We start from the raw sequence: 17,722 nt of genomic DNA, 5'->3' as shown, positions 1-17,722 counted from the left end.
CAGATTCTAGTATTTCTCTGGTCAATTCCAAGCAAACAAATGAAAATGAAATAAAATGGCAGTAGTATTGTCTTATACGCATAGAGAAGCTTGATTCTTCTGTCAGCCTCTTTAACTTTTTCCAACTGTGTTTCGTGTTCTGCCTTTATTATTTATTTATTAAGAGGCAAAGCTTTCCTTTGCACATGTCTACTGGCTCTACGAAAAGTAAATCTCCAGAATAACAGCCAGCTGAAATTTCTGATTTCTAAAGCATTTTATTTTATGTGTTTGCTTCTAAATTTTACCTTGTTGGTGAGATCTTTATGAACATGCAATACTCTTATTTCCTACCCTCTCCCCTGACTTTATCTTCCTCTAAAGCATTTACAACTGTCTAATGTACTGTAAACTGCCAGTTTGCTTTACGGATTGCCTGTCTCTCTCTCACTCCACATTATAATCTCCATGTGGGAAGGACTCTGAGTCTGTTTTGTCCACATTTAAATCCCCAGAGGCTTAAACTGACTAGTATATGAGCTACTAACCTTGGATCAGCATCCTAGCAGCTAGAATTCATGGAATGAATAAGAGAGCAGGAAAGTAGGCTAGAAACACAATAGGTATGTACATGTGCTCTCTATAGAAGGTTTGCTTACTGATTCGGGGAGGATTATTGATCAAAGGAAATTTGATCAAAATAGTCTAGGTTTATTTTTTACTTTAATTCTTCTATGTCTTTTCTAAGCCCTTGCTTGTTCTCCCCCTACACTCCGAGTGATTTTCCCCACCCCATTCCTCTATAGTTTCCCCATACTTCTACTTTAGAAAGGTAAGTAAGGAAAGTCTCCTCTCTTTCCTCTCTTTTAGAATACAAAGTTCCCCATGATCCCAATTACTTCTATTTTGATCCTTCCCGACATCTTACCCCAAACTACCATTCCTTTTGAGCTTATAGTAGATAACTTTTAGGAATCAAGCCATAATTTTAAGCAAATTTATTTTAACCCCTTAACTTCAGGCTCTGTTAGCCTATTTATTTTTCTTAATTCAAACTAACCTTGAATTTTTGAAATATTAGGAGTGTAACGCAGTCAAATGAAATTTTCTGGACACTTTTAGCAATCTACCTTTGGGGACAGAACCTAGCATAACCAGCTTATCACAGTTTGCCTAAGAATGTCTTCATTTTAGCCCCAAAAGTCCCACATATGGGAAAACTTCTCAGTCCCAGGCAAACTGAGACAGTTGTTCACCATAAAATTACCTCAACATATGGGCAAAGTTTCCAGCCTGGGAATGTGTCCCTGGGCTCAGGTCTCTTAAGTTGTCCCAGCTCATCTCCTCCTTCTACTTCTGTTTTTTTTTAAAGCTGCAGAGCTTTGCACAGCAGCTGTCAAGGTAGTGGAAATGCTGGCTCTGATGGTGGGGACGTGGGCAGTAAGTACAGCCCCAGCTCCCCTGGAAATTGGGAATTTTGACTACCTACCTTGGATGCTTACTTGGGATAATTCACTCAAATTGACAATGCAACCTAAACCATAAGGTAATGAGCCTCTGAAAATCAACACATATTTATGTGTCATCCTATAATAAATAAGCAAATTTTATTGAAAATACATTCTAATTTATAAGAAATGATATGCTGTTCTGCAAAGAATAATTTGATACTTGATATTTGAAGGCCACAGCAAAGCTATTTGCTTCTTTTTCAGTTTACATCACAGGTGGGTGAATAGCTTTTATTCATTGAGAAGGTACCATAACGCTGTAAGGGAAGCATCAGCTATACTATAGCACCAGTCAGGAGAGATTCACTGTAGTATGGAACTAAGCTCCAAGCTTCTGACTCTGCTATTCTGCTATGTTTTATCTATATTATGAAAAGAGCGCTATTTTAGAACTTAGAAGTCCTGGTTCCATCCTAGCTCTGTTGTTTATTAGATATGAGAATTTGGACAATGACAAAACATTTCAAAGGTAACCAGTAAACAAAGAGCAATAAGAACTAACCTGCACAGTTTACATGACTTGTTGAATCAATGAGATAATGACCTTGAAAAGTTTTCTCACACATATAAAATAGTCTATTTGGTAACAATAGTAGTTCTTCCTATCAAATTTAATGATGGGGCATTAATCTATTGATAGAAAAAATGAATTATAGCAACCAAAGATATTAGTGTGGCAGATGCCTTGAATTCATAGCACTTTATGTTAGCAAAAGCATAAACTATGGCATCATAAAACTTAGAACCACTAAATAAAGTAGTCATCGGTGGTTGAAGCACTGAAAAGTGGGCGTGTGGAAACCTGTAAAGTAGGAAGCAGGTTAAATAATTTGTTCAAGGCTGTACAGAATTATCTTTATAAAAATCTGAGTTCTTGCTTATTTGCAGTAAAAATATAAAATATCTTTCCAAACTGAATGTAGAAGAGCCAGCCCTGAACCTGGTAGTTAAAAATTTAACCCTGGGTTCTTTTCCTTGAATCATAATAGAAAATATTCTGTCATGGGAGCTCAGAGATCTGCAAGTAGCAGCCTGCTTGTCCTTGGGAAAATCACACAACCTGTCTGGGAAAGTGTCCTCATTTGGAAAAAAAGAAGATGAGTGTTAGTTTGTGTTTTTTAAACTATTAGGTGAAGCAGAATAAATTAGAAAAAAAAAAAAATAGACCAGTCCAATACACAAGGAACTTAGATGTCACCACTCCATGGCAACAACTAAAGAGCTGAACAGACTGGAAACCAAGTCCTCCTCTAAGATCTTTCAGAGAAGGAAGATCACAGGGCAAATTACTGCCCCAGAAATTGGAGTGACAGATAGATACAGAGATTCACAACTTATTGGGGCAGAAACTCCTAAGCATAAACCACTGTAGGAATCAATGCTAAGGCAGAAAAACTTGAACTAGAGGCTCAATGTGCACAAGTTTGAGGGATAAAAACTCCAGGAAAACCCAGTCATAGGGAGACCCTCACACTTTTGTGAGTTTTGTCTCCAGGGCCTCTACCAGGTCTTCACAGTAAATATTTGAGGAAAGTCCCCTCATGCTTCCAGCAATGTGAGGGGGAAATAATCCGTTTTGAAATACATCAAAGCATACTATTCTTCTTAACATGGCCTGTCTGCAGAAGAAACTATTTTATCAGCTTCACTATCAGGGTAAAGAAATGTCCAACTTCTAAGCAGCTGTAACCTTCCTCCTGGAGGAAGGGAAAACCTAGCTCCAGCCCCTTCTAGCCTTCCACTTGAAGGAAAGGATATAAACAACTCCAGGCCCCTCCAACCATCTAAAAAGGGACAAATTGAGAAGCACTGGGGAAATTCAAAGTCCACGGGCAAAGACTCACCAAAAGACCTAATTATAGGACTATAGGATGCTTCCTCTTCCCACTGAAATTTAACTATTACATTAAGGGCCTGTTTACTGCCCTTTGTTTTACCCAGTATATCATGCCTACTCAACAACAAATTATAAGGTATATTAAAAGGCAAAAAAGTACAGTTTGAAGAGATTAAATAAACATCTAATCAGGGTCAGATACAGCAGGAATATTGGAATTATCAGACAAGGAATTTGTAATAACTATGATTGATATGCTACAGACTTTAACAGAGAATGTAGTCTCTGCAAGAGCAAATAGGTAATGGAAGCGGAGAGTAGACAGGTGAATATTCTAAGAAAGAATAAAAAAGAAATGCTTAATAAAAAAGAATATTCTTAAAAATTCTTAGAATATTCTAAGAAAAAAAAAGACACTGTAACATAGATGAAGAATGCTTTTGATGCTCTCAGTAGATTGAACAAAGCAGAGAAAAGAATCTCTGAGCTTGAGGATATGACAATAGAAACTTCCAAAACTGAAAAGCAAAGAGAAAAAATACTTCCAAAAAAAAAAAAACACAGAGTATCCAAGAACTGCCGAACAACTATAAATGGTGTGACATACATGTAATAGACACCAGAATAAGGATAAAGAGAAAAGGAAACAGAAGCAATATTTAAAGCACAAATGAATGAGAATTTATTCAAATTAACATCAAACATGAAACCACAGATCCAGGAAGCTTGGAGAACAGCAAGTTGGATAAATACCAAGAAACAAACAAAAAAAAAATCCTACACTTAAGTATATCATATTCAAACTTCATAAAATTAATGATAAAGAAAAAATGAAAAGAAGCTGGGCATGAAGAAGGGGAGCCTTATCTATAGAGGAGCAAAGATAAGAATTACATCATAATTCTCAGAAACCATGCAAGCAAGAAAAGAGACGAGTGAAATATGTAAAGATTTGAGAAAAAAAAAAATCCCACTGAACTGGGATTCTGTATCCTGCAAAATTTTATTCAAAAGTAAAGGAGAAATAAATACGTCTCAGATGAAGGAAAAATAGAGGGAATTTATTGCCAGTAGACCTGCCTTTAAAGTTTTAAAACAAGTTCAGAGGGAAGTAAAATGGTATCGGTCAGAAACTTGTAAGTACATAAAGGAATAGCATCAGAGAATTAATAAACAAAGATAAAATAAAAATTGTTCTTTTTCTCATTCTTAATTGATCTACTTGAAGACATTTTGTCAAAAATAATAGTAAAAGTGTATTTGTTTATGTGTGCTTGTATATATAGATGTGACTATATAATTATGTATAATTATGTATCAGTGAAACGAATAACAGCAATGATACATGGGACAGAAGGAAGGAATTAGAAATATATTGTTATTGTAAGATGCCTTGCATGACCCATTAGGTAGTATAATGTTGTTTTAAAATGGACTGGGATTAGTCATAATTATATTTTGCAAACCCTAGGGCAACCACTAATAAAGCAAAAAATACATATGTATATGTGTATATATATGTATACATATGTGTGTGTGTGTATATATATATGCTAAATTAAAGCAATAAAAGATAGAAAAAGTGTAGAAGACAAAAATAAGAATAAAGAACAAGAGCAATAAATAGAAAATGATTAACAAATATTGTGGATATTCATCCACTCATTTCAATAATCTTAAATGTCAAATGGAAAGTTATAGTGTTAAAAGCATATATCAGAAAAGAAGAAAGATAAAATAACCAGTGTTCTAAGTTTCGACCTTAGGATACCACAAAAGGAAAAGCCTGTTAAATACAAAGTAAGCGGAAAAAAGAGAAGAAGTAAAAATTAGAAGGAAAACTAAGAGAATTGAAAACAGGAAACCAACAGAGAAAACAAAACCAAAAGCTGACCTTTTGTGAACATCAATAGAATTAATAAGTCTTTGGTCAGGCTAACTAAAAAAAAAAGTGAGAAGACACCAATTACTAACATTAAAAGTGAAAGAGGGAATAGCTCCTCAGATCTCATGGGCATTAAAAGATAGTAAAGGATTAAGAACATCTCTATGCCCACAAATTTGATAACCTATATGAAAACTCACACAGGAAGAAATAGACAGTTTGAATAAACCTCGTTGAATCAATATTGAATAACCTTCAAAAACAGAATGCAACAGGCCCAGCTGGCTTCACTGGTGAATTCTACCAAGCATTAAAGAAATAAATTATACAAATTCTCTAGTCTCTTTCAGAAGACAGAAACAGTGACTTCTTCCTAATTAGTTATATGAGTCTAGCATTACCCTAAAGCCCAAACCAAAGACATTACAAAACAAACAAAATAGCTACAGACATATACCTCTGTTAGACATAGATGCAAAAATTCTCAACAAAATAGTAGCAAATCAAATCTGACAATATATAAAGAAAATTTTATACCATGACCAGATGGGATATGCAAGGCTGGTTCAACCTTAGAAAACCAGTTAATGTAATTCATCACACCAACAGGCTAAAGAAAAAAATCACATGATTCTACCAATAGATGCAGAAAAAGCATTTGACAAAATCCCACACTTATTAATACTAAGAACTGTTAGCAAACTAGAAATAGAGGGGAACTTCCTTAATTTGTTTAAAAATGCCTACCATAAAACCCTACAATTAACATCATACTTAGTGATAAGAAAATAAGAACTTTTCTGCTACGATCAAGAGCAAGGCAAGGATGTTTCTTCTCACTGTTCATTTTCACCATTATTTAGGAAGTTCTAGCTAATGCAATAAAACAAGAAAATGAAATAAAAGATATACAGATTGGGAAGGAAGAAATGAAACTGTCTTTTTTCAAAGATGACATGATTATCTATGTTGAAAATTTAAAAGAATAAACAAAAAGATTCCTGAAACTATTAAGTGATTAGAGTAAGGTTGTGGGATAGAAGGTTAAATACAAAAAACAATCACCTTTTGATATATCAGCAGTGTGTAATTAAGAACACATTACCATTTACTTTTGAAAATGAAATATTTAGATATAAATCTAACAAAATATGTATAAGATCTATATAAGAAAAACTATAAAACTGATAAAAGTTATCAAAGAAATACTAAATAAATGGAGAGACAAATAGGAAGATTCAATATTGTCAAGATGTCAACTCCTCCAATTTGATCTATATATTCAACTCAATCCCATTGTTGGAGGAGGGGCATTGTAGGAAGTGATTGGATCACGGAGGTGGACTTCCCCCTTGCTGTTCTCATAATAGTGAATGAGTTCTCATGAGATCATGAGATTTGGTTGTTTATAAAAGTGTATAGCACTTCCCCCTTCACTCTCTCTTTGTCCTGCTTCAACCATGTAGAATGTGTCTGCTTTCCTCTTCAGTCTTGCTTTCTGTATGTCCTGCAGAACCATGAGCCAATTAAACCCCTTTTCTTTATAAATTATTCAGTCTCAGGTAGTTCTTTATAGCACTCCAAGAATGTACCAATACATATGGTAAAGACCTTTGAGATACAATACCAAAGGCAGAGTTGGTGAAAGACAGAATTGATAAGCTGGACTTTGTTAAAATTAAAAACTTCTGCTCTATGAAAGATAATGTCAAGTGAATGAGAAGACAGGCCACAGACTAGGGGAGAATGTTTGCAACAGAAATATCTGATAAAGGACTGTTGTCCCAAATATACAAAGAACTCTTGAAATTCAAAAACAGCAAAGTGAACAATTCAATTTAAAAATGGAAAAAAGACCTGAGCAGACACCTCACCAAAGAAGATACACAGATTGCAAATAAGTATATGAAAATATGTTCAATATCATATGTTATTAGGAAATTCCATGTTACAACAGCAATAAGATACTACGAGACATCTATTAGAATGACAAAAATTCTAAATGTTGACACCACCAAATTCTGGTAAGGATATAGAGCAACAGGAACTCTGATTCATTGATCACAGGAATACAAAATGGTGTTGTTACTTTGGAAGATACTTCAACAGTTTCTTACAAAACTAAAGATATTTTTTCCTTATGATCTAGCAATTGTGCTCCTTAGTATTTACCTGAATAAACTGAAAACTTACGTCCACACGAAACCCTGCACATAGATATTTGTAGCATCTTTCTTCATAATTGCCAGTTCCTAGAGGCAACCAAGATGTCCTTTGTAGGTGAGTGGATAAACTGTAGTACTTCTAGAAAATGGAATATTATTTAATGCTAAAAAGAAACGAGCCATCAAGTCACAAGAAGACATGGAGGAAACTTAAATGCATTTTACTAAGAAAAAGAAGTCAATCAAAAAATATTGCATTCTGTGTGATTTCTACTATATAACATTCCAGCAAAGGCAAACTGAAGTAAATATACTAGTGCTTGTCAGGAGTTAGTGGTGAAAGAGGGATGCATAGGCAGAGCACTGAGGATTTTTAGGCTAATGAAACTATTCTGTGCAATACTACAATGGTGGATTCATGTCATTTATATGTTTACTAAAACCTATAGAATGTACAACACCAAGAGCGAATGCTAATGGAAACTGTGGACTTTGTGTGATAACGATATGTCAATGTGAGTTCATCAGTTGTAAGAAATGTGCCACTCATCAGTTGTAAGAAATGTGCAGAATGTTGATAGTAGGAGAGGTTGTGCCTGTGTGAAGGGAGGGAGTATGTAGAAACTCTCTATTCTTTCTGTTCAATTTTTCTGGAACCTAAAACTGTTATAAAAATAAACTTTACTAATTACAAAATAGGTAAGAGTACATAGCATATAGTAACTATAATTATCTCTTCTTGAAATGTTCAGTACTATATGTGTATGTTTACATGTACATATTAGGTCACAAGGTAAAATGTACTTCTTACATTTCATAGTCATGGTTCATAGTCAAAGCCACTTTCTTTTCCCTTCCCTTTCCCTTCCCTGACCCTTCCCTTTCCCTTCTTTTCCCTTTCTTTTATCTTTCTTTTTTAGGTGTCTTCTAAGATTCTTCCTAACTCTTCTTCTCCATTGATTTTATTAAACCTTATCTGGTTTTAGAATTTAAAAAGCATCACCTAGCATAAAAAGCATTTCCATACTTTGTCTATTAGCTTAAAACATTTCCATAAGCTCTTGATACATATTCTATTTCCTTATTTTTTTCTTTTTCATTCTTAACCCCCCACCCCCACCCATCCCTGCTCATAAAAACTTCAAAATTCTGTGATTTTATATGATCACCATGTTATACTAATATTTCTTTTCTGACCACAGATTAATTGTAATATTTTTACTTGAATGTAGATTAACTTGCATGTATTATACTCTAAATATAATATTTTTAAAGTTAACATATTTGATGTCATCTTTATTGTGTTTAACGAATGGCCAGCAACAGCTCTAGAGTGGCTGTTTTTGGAGATTTTAATGTCCTTTTTAATGAAAGATGTCCTGGAAGGAATAAATAGACAAAGAAAAATAAAAATGATTTGAAGAGCTAAACAGTCATCACAAGTTGGATCAGCAAAATGAAATCCTCTCCCACACTCACACATATGTTCAAACTGAGATAAACATGCTCATGCTTCAGTTACACGCAAAACTTTCTTGAGAGACAAGTAGCAGGGAGCACTGAAGCTGAAAGCAGTGTGACAACATGGTGGCACACAATGGTGAGAAACAACTCAACCCTGTGATGAATTTATATCATTAAAGTCCCATCAATATCACTTAGCTGGATGGCTCTGACAGGATGGGAATATTACCTAGAGATACATTTCCTACTTCAAAGGTTATAGAACTGTTTTCATAGGTACTTTAGAATAAATTATAAAAATGTGAAAAATATGCAAGCCATTCTGTATAACCTGAGAATAAGTTGGCAGAGCATAAATTGTATGCTTGATGTTGTCTATGGTGAATACAATGCGTTGCATCTTTCTCCCCTCTAAATGGAAATGCAGGGGTTCAATTCCCAAAATTGGATTGAGAAAATAATGTACATTTAGAATCATTGTATAAAAAATCCTAGGACTTTTTATTTGTACTACATAATGATTAATACCTACAAAGTATACAAAATTTTCTCAAACTAAGTCCATTGTTAGAGAAAACAGAAAGGAAGGAGAAATGGATTTTTTTAGCCAATTGCTTAGGAGACACTTGATTAAATGGATATAGAATGGAAAAAAATAATAAGAAAAATTTTCCTCTGTTACTGTACCAGTATGGCTAAAGGAAAATTATAGAATAGTGGACATCATGAAAAGAATTATATGCGAAGCCATACAAATTTCCCTTAGGCTCAAAATATAGTTTCTCTCACCCTACCAAAGACTGTCAAGTGAGTTATCTGAAACACTATTGTGAACTCCCCCAACTGAGAAATACCACATCATTTAATCCTTCCTGTCCAAGATATATTATTACATGACTTTTATTGTATAATTAAAGCATGGATACATCACTTACAATGATTTCTAATCCTCAATCTATGCACCCATTGCACTCTCTTTTTTCTTTGAAATTCTGAGTAGATTCCAACTAATGAAATGATGATAACTGCACACTACTTTGTGATATGAGACAGGCTTTGGACTTAAAAACTACCTTCAATTTGAACTTAAATTAATGTGGAAAATAAATCAAACTTTTACATTCTTTATTCAGATTAAATCTATAAAAACAATGACTCTGTTGGCTATTTCTGACTTTTAAATTAAATTTACACTTTGAAAAAATGTAGCTTAAACATGCTTCAGGCATATGTGTGAATAACATGGTGATATTTTCTTCATCACTTGAAAAAATGAGAAAATGTTTAAAAAGGGAGGAGTTACTTGAAGAAGAGGTTTGTGTTTATTCTTAACTTTGCCTCAGGGACACTATCTTCATTGTACTATTTCTCAGTTTTAAAAAATGCTTTTGAATTATCTCATTGTGAGACTCAAGATCAGTTGAAGGTAAGCTGATGGAATTCAAATACCATATTCTGTATAGGTAGAAAAAGTTCAGAACTCAGATTCTGTAGTTTATATTCCAGATATTGTAACTCTATTATTTGTTAATTCATTCAACAAATATTTTTGAGTGTCTAAAAGACACCAAATATTGTGTCAGGCAACATGGTAGGCACTAGGAGCATAATAATTAATAGACAACTATGATTCCTGGAAGAAAAAATTGAAAAAGCAAACATTCCTAAACAATTAGAAAAGATGAATGCAATAAACAAACAGGATTATGTAAAAGAAGTTAACAAGAGAGAACAAGACAGGCGGAAAAATCAAAGAGCTTCCTGGAGGACATGTCATTCAGGCTGAGATATCATGGATGAAGCAGGCAAGAAAAGACTAGGGGTAGAGCTTTACCAGAATGGGAGACTGGCTTATATACAGTCTTGAGCCAGGAGACAGCTTGCAATGTTTTAAGAACTGGAAAAAAAAAAAAAAGGCATACAAAGCTGGAGCAAAGGTATTTTCACAAATGGTAAGCAAAGGAAAGGAGGATATCAGATGATAATAGAGATGTCAGTCAAGGCCAGCTCATAGTATTTTCCGTTAAGCCCTAGTAGCAAGTTGATATTTTATTCTAAAGGGACTGGAAACCATTGATGAATTTTGAAGAAGAAATATTAAAGTTGACGACCTACTAGCTATAATTATTTCTCTGCTTAATAAATAGCTGTTGCAAATTAATACCAGTAAACAAATGGACATTTAACTGAGGGCCAAAAGCAGATGGGATGCTACAGTAAAAATATAGAAAGTTATACTAAAAAGAAACAACTTAGCATTGTGTTTTCCATAGAAAATGTAAAAGGCTATCTGAAAAGAATAGTTCAAACATGTTCCAAAATTAGGCTTGCTTTTCTACCACCATCCTACTCTTATCTCCTTCTAGGCAATAAAACATATTATAAATGTGTGAATAATGAAGCAAAGATAGTGACTACTACATAACCACAGTTATGACCACTGCAGATATTTGCATAGTGTTCTATGGATCTGACTCTCTACTAGAGGATTATAGGTTTTGTAATAATAAATAGCCAACAGTCCTTGCCTTTTTTTCTTACAGTTGAGAAAACTAAAGTTCAGTGAACCAAAGCCACTTCACCTTGTCTAAATTCACCCCAGAGTCAGAGGCAGTGTGAGACTGTAACCCAGGTCTTCAACTAAATAGCCTTCAAACTATGAATTATTTAATGATTTAGACTAAAAGGCAATTTGTAGCTTAGTTTGGTTTATGCCTACTTTTTGTTTGCTTGTATGTTTGGTTTAAGTTTCTTCTTTCAAGTGGCTTTTCTATATGCATGTATGTATGGTGTGATACATTGGGGATGGGGTAAACTTGTCACGTGTCCATATTTTTCTTGTGACTATTACACAAGTAGCTAAAAATAGATAAGATTTATTGAGCTTCCACTAAGTGTCAGGAGATGGCAAGGCCATCCATTAGATTTCTCAAGTCAAACATCTGTGAGTTATCTTTAATAGCGCTCTCATTTACACTGAATATCTAAACAAGTACCAAGTCCTGTGAATTCTACCAATAATACTAAACATATCTCCAGTCCACTTACTTCTCAACATTGTCATTGCTGCCACCCTACATCAAGCCTTCCAACTTTTGGCCTAAATCACTATAGTAACGGAGCTTCCCACATCTTCTCTTAGCTCCCATCACTCTCAGCACAGCAGTCAAATTAATCTTAAAATATTTCTCTTCTTGGACACTTCAATGGCCACCCTATCTTAAGAAAAGGATAAATCCTTCACATGATCTACAAGATTCTGCAGAGTCTCTAGGAATCTCCTTTTCTGCAATTCTTCCCTTTGCTTTTTGTGTTGTAGTCATTCTGTTTTTGTTTATTTGTTTCCTATTTTACTTTATTTTCTCCATGCGCCAGCTTGGAGGTCCAGACTTCTGTTCTTCTCCATTGCAATTTCCTTTCTCTGGAATGCTCAACCCATCTATCTTTCATTATTGAAATTCTTATTCTAAGAGAGTCATCTTATATATCACTTCCGAAGAGTCAACTTTGTTAGTTCACAAGTTATTTATATATTTCTCCATTCTAGCAGATATTACAATGGTAAATCAAACATTTCTTTATTTATAAATTTGTTTATATGATCATATGCTATCTCCTCTTCTACTTTGAAAGCCTCAGGTGGGTAGAGACCCTATTGCTAGGTTTACAACTATATTTTCAGGACAGAGCACAGAGGCAAGCTTACATTAGCATTCAATAATTATTTCTTGAATAAATGAAAAGAATGTTGCTATGCTCATTTTTTTTCAACTTTAATTTTAGATTCAGGGGATACATGTGCAGGTTTCTTACCTGGGTATATTGCTTGACACTGAGGTTTGGGGCACAAATGATCCCATCACCCATGTACTGAGCATAGTACCCAACAATAGTTTTCATTCCTTTTTATGGCTGCATAGTATTCCATGGCATATATGTACCACATTTTCTTTATCCAATCCACCACTGATGGGCACTTAGGTTGATTCTATATCTTTGCTGTTATGAACAGTACTGTGATGAACTTGAGAGTGCACATGTCTTTTTGATAGAATAGTTGGGTGTTTTTTGGACTAGCCTCGTTTTGAAGAGTGTTTGCATATGTAGGAAAACTCACCTTAAAGAGGTCCAGTCTGCCTAAATCAGCAAGTTCTCCTTATAACCTAAATGAAAACATTAGTGTAGCTAAGGATATCACAAGTCAATAACAGTACATTCCTCAGTCCTGATTGCCCAAGCACTGAGCTAAAGCAGCTGGTAGTGTCCTTCAAGAGGAGTAGGAAACTTAACCAGAGATCACCAGAACATCCCTTTTTACTAGAAACAACCTCCTTCTGTTTTAGTTTTGCACTGATATTATCCTTGTACCCAAGATATGTAATCTATTTAACTCACTCTATTTGTTCAAAGAGCTAACTTCTGAAGTTGATTAATACCTCTTATAGGTGTACCTTTGAAAAGAATGAACTGGTCACTAATATGGAAGTTTTCCCACAACAGGCATGTTCCTTATTAATTCACATCTTGGATGTCTGGTTTTGTTAACAAAATATCCTAATGAGTTTAATGTGGATTCACGTCTTAGACATGAATGCACAATTGAGTATAAAACTTAAAATGTATTTTCTCTCTATGAGGTTGATAACCAAAACATGGACCATGGTAAGTGGTCAATGTAATGATTATCACTGACTTAGATAACTGGAAATCAGCTTGCTAAACTGTCTCCTGATACTGATTTTCTGTCTCATTTTTTAAAAAATTCTACACTTGGAAATTTAAAAATATTTTTCTTTAGTAATGATTTTTCAAAGTCAAAAGCAAACATGCAATAATAAATTATTTAACAAAAACAGATCAAAATATATGATACAGCAAGAGCTTTACATAGAGAAAAGACCACTTGAAGGCAATGTATTTCCTTATTATTAAATAAGAGAAAATAAACATTTCAAAAGCAAACAAAATGAAGTTAGAAAAAAATATGGAAGAAAGAAAATGATGAAATTATAAAGTGGGAAATCTCTAAAAATGATAAAACCCAGGCATACTTTTCTGAATTAAAAAAAAAAATGAAATGATAAATTGTGTTATGGCTTGAATTGTGTCTGCTTCCCCCCTGCAGATTTTTTATATTGATGTCCTATTTCCCAGGACCTCAGAATGTGACCTTATTTGAAAATAGGGTTGTGGCAGATGTAATTAGTTAAGTTGAAGTCACACTGGAGTAGGGTGGGCCCTAATTCAATTTGGCTGGTGTGCTTATACAAAGTGAAAATTTGGATACAGATACATATATAGAAAAAACTCTATCGGAACATGAATATGGCCATCTCCAAACCAAGGAGAGAGGTATGGAACAAATCCTTCTTTCACAGCCCTCAGAAAGAGTCAGCACTTTCCCTTCAGATTCTTTCCCTACAAAACTGTGAGACAATATATTTATGTTGCTTAAACCACCTAGTTTGTGGTATCTATGTTATGGCACCCCTAGCAAATCAATACAAATTGAATCAAGAAAAATGAGAGAAAAAACACAAATAAGCAAAATTAGACTAAGGGGGGAAAAGTAAATATACGTTTTATACAGTACACACTATATTTCTGTGTTAATAAATTTGGTAATTAAAAATTGGCTACTTCTGTAAAAATATTTAGAAATAGGCAAAATTAAAAGACAAATAGTTACTACATATCTTTAAAAAAATCAAAATACTTCCTGTTTAAGAGGCTTCAGAGCCAGATTGTTTTAACTATAAATTGCATTAAACTCTCAAGAAGCAGGTAATTCCATTTACAAAAATATCAGCTGCCAATCAAGGAATTACTAGGTTTATTATATAACACTGATACTAAAATCTGACTGTTAATATATTTATTAATTACTCTTATAAATATGCATGTAAAACTTAACCTTCACAAAAAACATGTAGAATTTATATGGGAAAAATCTCTATAAATTTTTTGAATGATATAGGAGAATTGTATTAGTCCGTTTTCACACTACTGATAAAGACATACCTGAGACTGGGAGGAAAAAGAGGTTTAATTGGACTTACGTTTCCACAAGGCTGGGGAGGCTTCAGAATCATGGCAGGGGGTGAAAAGAACTTCTTATATCATGGCAGCAAGAGAAAATGAGGAAGAAGCAAAAGCAGACACCCCTGATAAGCCCATCAGATCTCACGAGACTTATTCACTGTCATGAGAACAGCACGGGAAAGACCTGACCTCATGATTCAGTTACCTCCTCCTAGGTCCCTCCCACAACATATGGGAATTCTGAGAGATACAATTCAAGTTGAGATTTGAATGGGGACACGGCCAAACCATATCATTCCACCCCTGGCCCCTCCAAATCTCATGTCCTCACATTTCAAAACCAATCATGCCTTCCCAACAATCCCCCAAAGTTTTAATTTGTTTCAGCATTAACTCAAAAGTCCACAGTCCAAAGTCTCATCTGAGACAAGGCAAATCCCTTCCGCCTATGAGCCTGTAAAATCAAAAGCAAGTCAGTTCCTACTTCCAGATACAATGGAGGTACAGGCATTGCATAAATACAGTCATTATAAATGGGAAAAGATGGCCAAAATAAAGGGGTTACAGGGTGTATGCAAGTCCGAAATCCAGAGGGCTGTCAAATTTTAAACTCTAAAATGATCTCCTTTGACTCCAGGTCTCAGATCCAGGTAACGCTGATGCAACAAGTGTGTTCCCATGGTCTTGGGCAGCTCCGCCCCTGTGGCTTCACAGGGTACAGGCTCCCTCTCAGCTGCTTTCACCAGCTGGTGTTGAGTGTCTGTGACTTTTCCAGGTGCAGGGTGCAAGCCATCAGTGGATCTACCATCCTAGAGTCTGGAGGACAGTGGCCCTCTTCTCACATCTCCACTAGGCAGTGCCCTAGTAGGGACTCTGTGTGGGGGCTCCCATCCCACATTTCCCTTCCACACTGCCCTAGCAGATGTTCTCCATGAGGGCCCTGCCCCTGCAACAAACTTTTGCTTGGGCATCCAGGCATTTCTGTACATCTTCTGAAATCTAGGCAGAGGTTCCCAAACCTCAGTTCTTGATTTCTGTGTACCTACAGGCCCAACACCACATGGAAGCTGCCAAGGCTTGAGGTTTGCACCCTCTGAAGCCATGGCCTGAGCTCTATATTGGCTCATTTCAGCCGCTGCTGGAGCAGCTGAGATGTAGGGCACCAAGTCCCTAGGTTGCACACAGCACAGGGACCCTGGGCCTAGCCCAAGAAACCACTATTTCCTCCTGGGCCTTTGGGCTTGTGATGGGAGGCACTGCCGTGAAGGTCTCTGACATTGCCTGCAAATATTTTCGCCATGGTTTTGGGGAGTAACATTAAGCTCCTTGCTACTTATGCAAATTTCTGCCACTGGCTTGAATTTCTCCCAAAAAAAAATGGGTTTTTCTTTTCCACTGCATCATCAGGCTGCAAATTTTCTGAAATTTTATGCTCTGTTTCCCTTTTAAAACAGTATATTTTTAACAGTAGCCAAGACACCACTTGAATGCTTTTCTGCTTGGAAATTTCTTCCACTAGATACACTAAAGCATCTTTCTCATGTTCAAAGTTCCACAAATCTCTGGGGCAAGGGCAAAAATGCCACTAGTCTCTTTGATAAAACATAACAAGGGCGAGACTCCATCTCAAAAAAAAAAAGTCACCTTTGTTCTAGTTCCCAACAAGTTCCTCATCTCCATCTGAGAAGACCTCAGCCTGGACCTTATTGTTCATATCATTATCAGCATTTTTGTTAAAGCCATTCAACAAATCTCTAGGAAGTTCCAAAGTTTCCCACATTTTCCTGTCTTCCTCTGAGCCCTCCAACTGTTCCAACTTCTGCCTGTTACCCTGTTCCAAAGTCACTTCCACATTTTCAGGTATCTTTTCAGCAACACCTTACTCCTGGTACCAATTTACCTCATTAGTCCATTTTCATGCTGCTGATAAAGATGTATGTGAGACTGGGAAGAAAAAGAGTTTTAATTGGACTTACAGTTCCATATGGCTAGGGAGGCCTCGGAATCATGGCAGAAGGCAAAAGGCATTTCTTACATTGAAACAGCAAGAGAAAATGAGGAAGAAGCAAAAGTGGAAACTCCTAATGAACCCATCAGATCTCATGAGACTTATTCACTATTATGAGAATAGCATGGGAAAGTCCAGCTCCCATGATTCAATTACCCCTGGCTCCCTCCCACAACATGGGAGAATTCTGGGAGATACAATTCAAGTTGAGGTTTCAATGGGGACACCACCAAACCATATCAGATGAATTTTACTTTATTTTATTTTATTATTTTTATTTTTATTTTATTTTCAGTTCCAGGATACATGTGCAGAATATGCAGAATATGCAGATTTGTTGCATAGATATACACGTGCCATGGTGGTTTGCTGCACCTATCAACCTGTCATCTAAGGTTAAAGCCATGCATACATTAGGTATTTGTCCTAATGCTCTCCCTCCCCTTGTCTCCCAACCCCTGACAGACCCTGGTATGTGTTTTCCCCATACTGTGTCCATGTCTTCTCGTTGTTCAGCTCCCACTTATAAGTGAGAACATGTGGTGTTTGGTTTTCTGTTCCTGTGTTAGTTTGCTGGGGATGATTACTTCCAGTTTCATCCATGTCCCTGCAAAGGACATGATCTCATTCCTTTTTATGGCTGTATAGTGTTCCATGGTGTATATGTACCACATTTTCTTTATCCAGTCTATTATTGATGGGCATTTGGGTTGGTAAAGAGTGCTGCAGTAAACATACGTGTGCATGTGTCTTTACAGTAGAATGATTTATAGTTCTTTGGGTATATGCCCAGTAATGGGATTACTGGGTCAAATGTTATCTCTGGTTGTT

The 17,722-nt window shown here is 35.5% G+C and overlaps 1 long non-coding RNA gene across 1 annotated transcript in view; it reads right to left on the bottom strand.

Annotated features, from left to right (window-relative positions):
* Positions 1-15,040, bottom strand: part of LOC110743181 — a 56,031-nt gene extending 40,991 nt beyond the window's left edge. The window contains exon 1 of the long non-coding RNA XR_002521805.2: positions 14,901-15,040. This is a non-coding gene — a long non-coding RNA (uncharacterized LOC110743181). The remainder of the gene's footprint in view (positions 1-14,900) is intronic.
* Positions 15,041-17,722: the final 2,682 nt, after the last annotated feature.

Source organism: Papio anubis, chromosome 6, assembly GCF_008728515.1.
Source record: "Papio anubis isolate 15944 chromosome 6, Panubis1.0, whole genome shotgun sequence".
Taxonomy (NCBI): Eukaryota; Metazoa; Chordata; class Mammalia; order Primates; family Cercopithecidae; genus Papio; species Papio anubis.
Note: the sequence above shows the minus strand (reverse complement) of the source record. Positions and strands in the feature narration are given on the sequence as shown.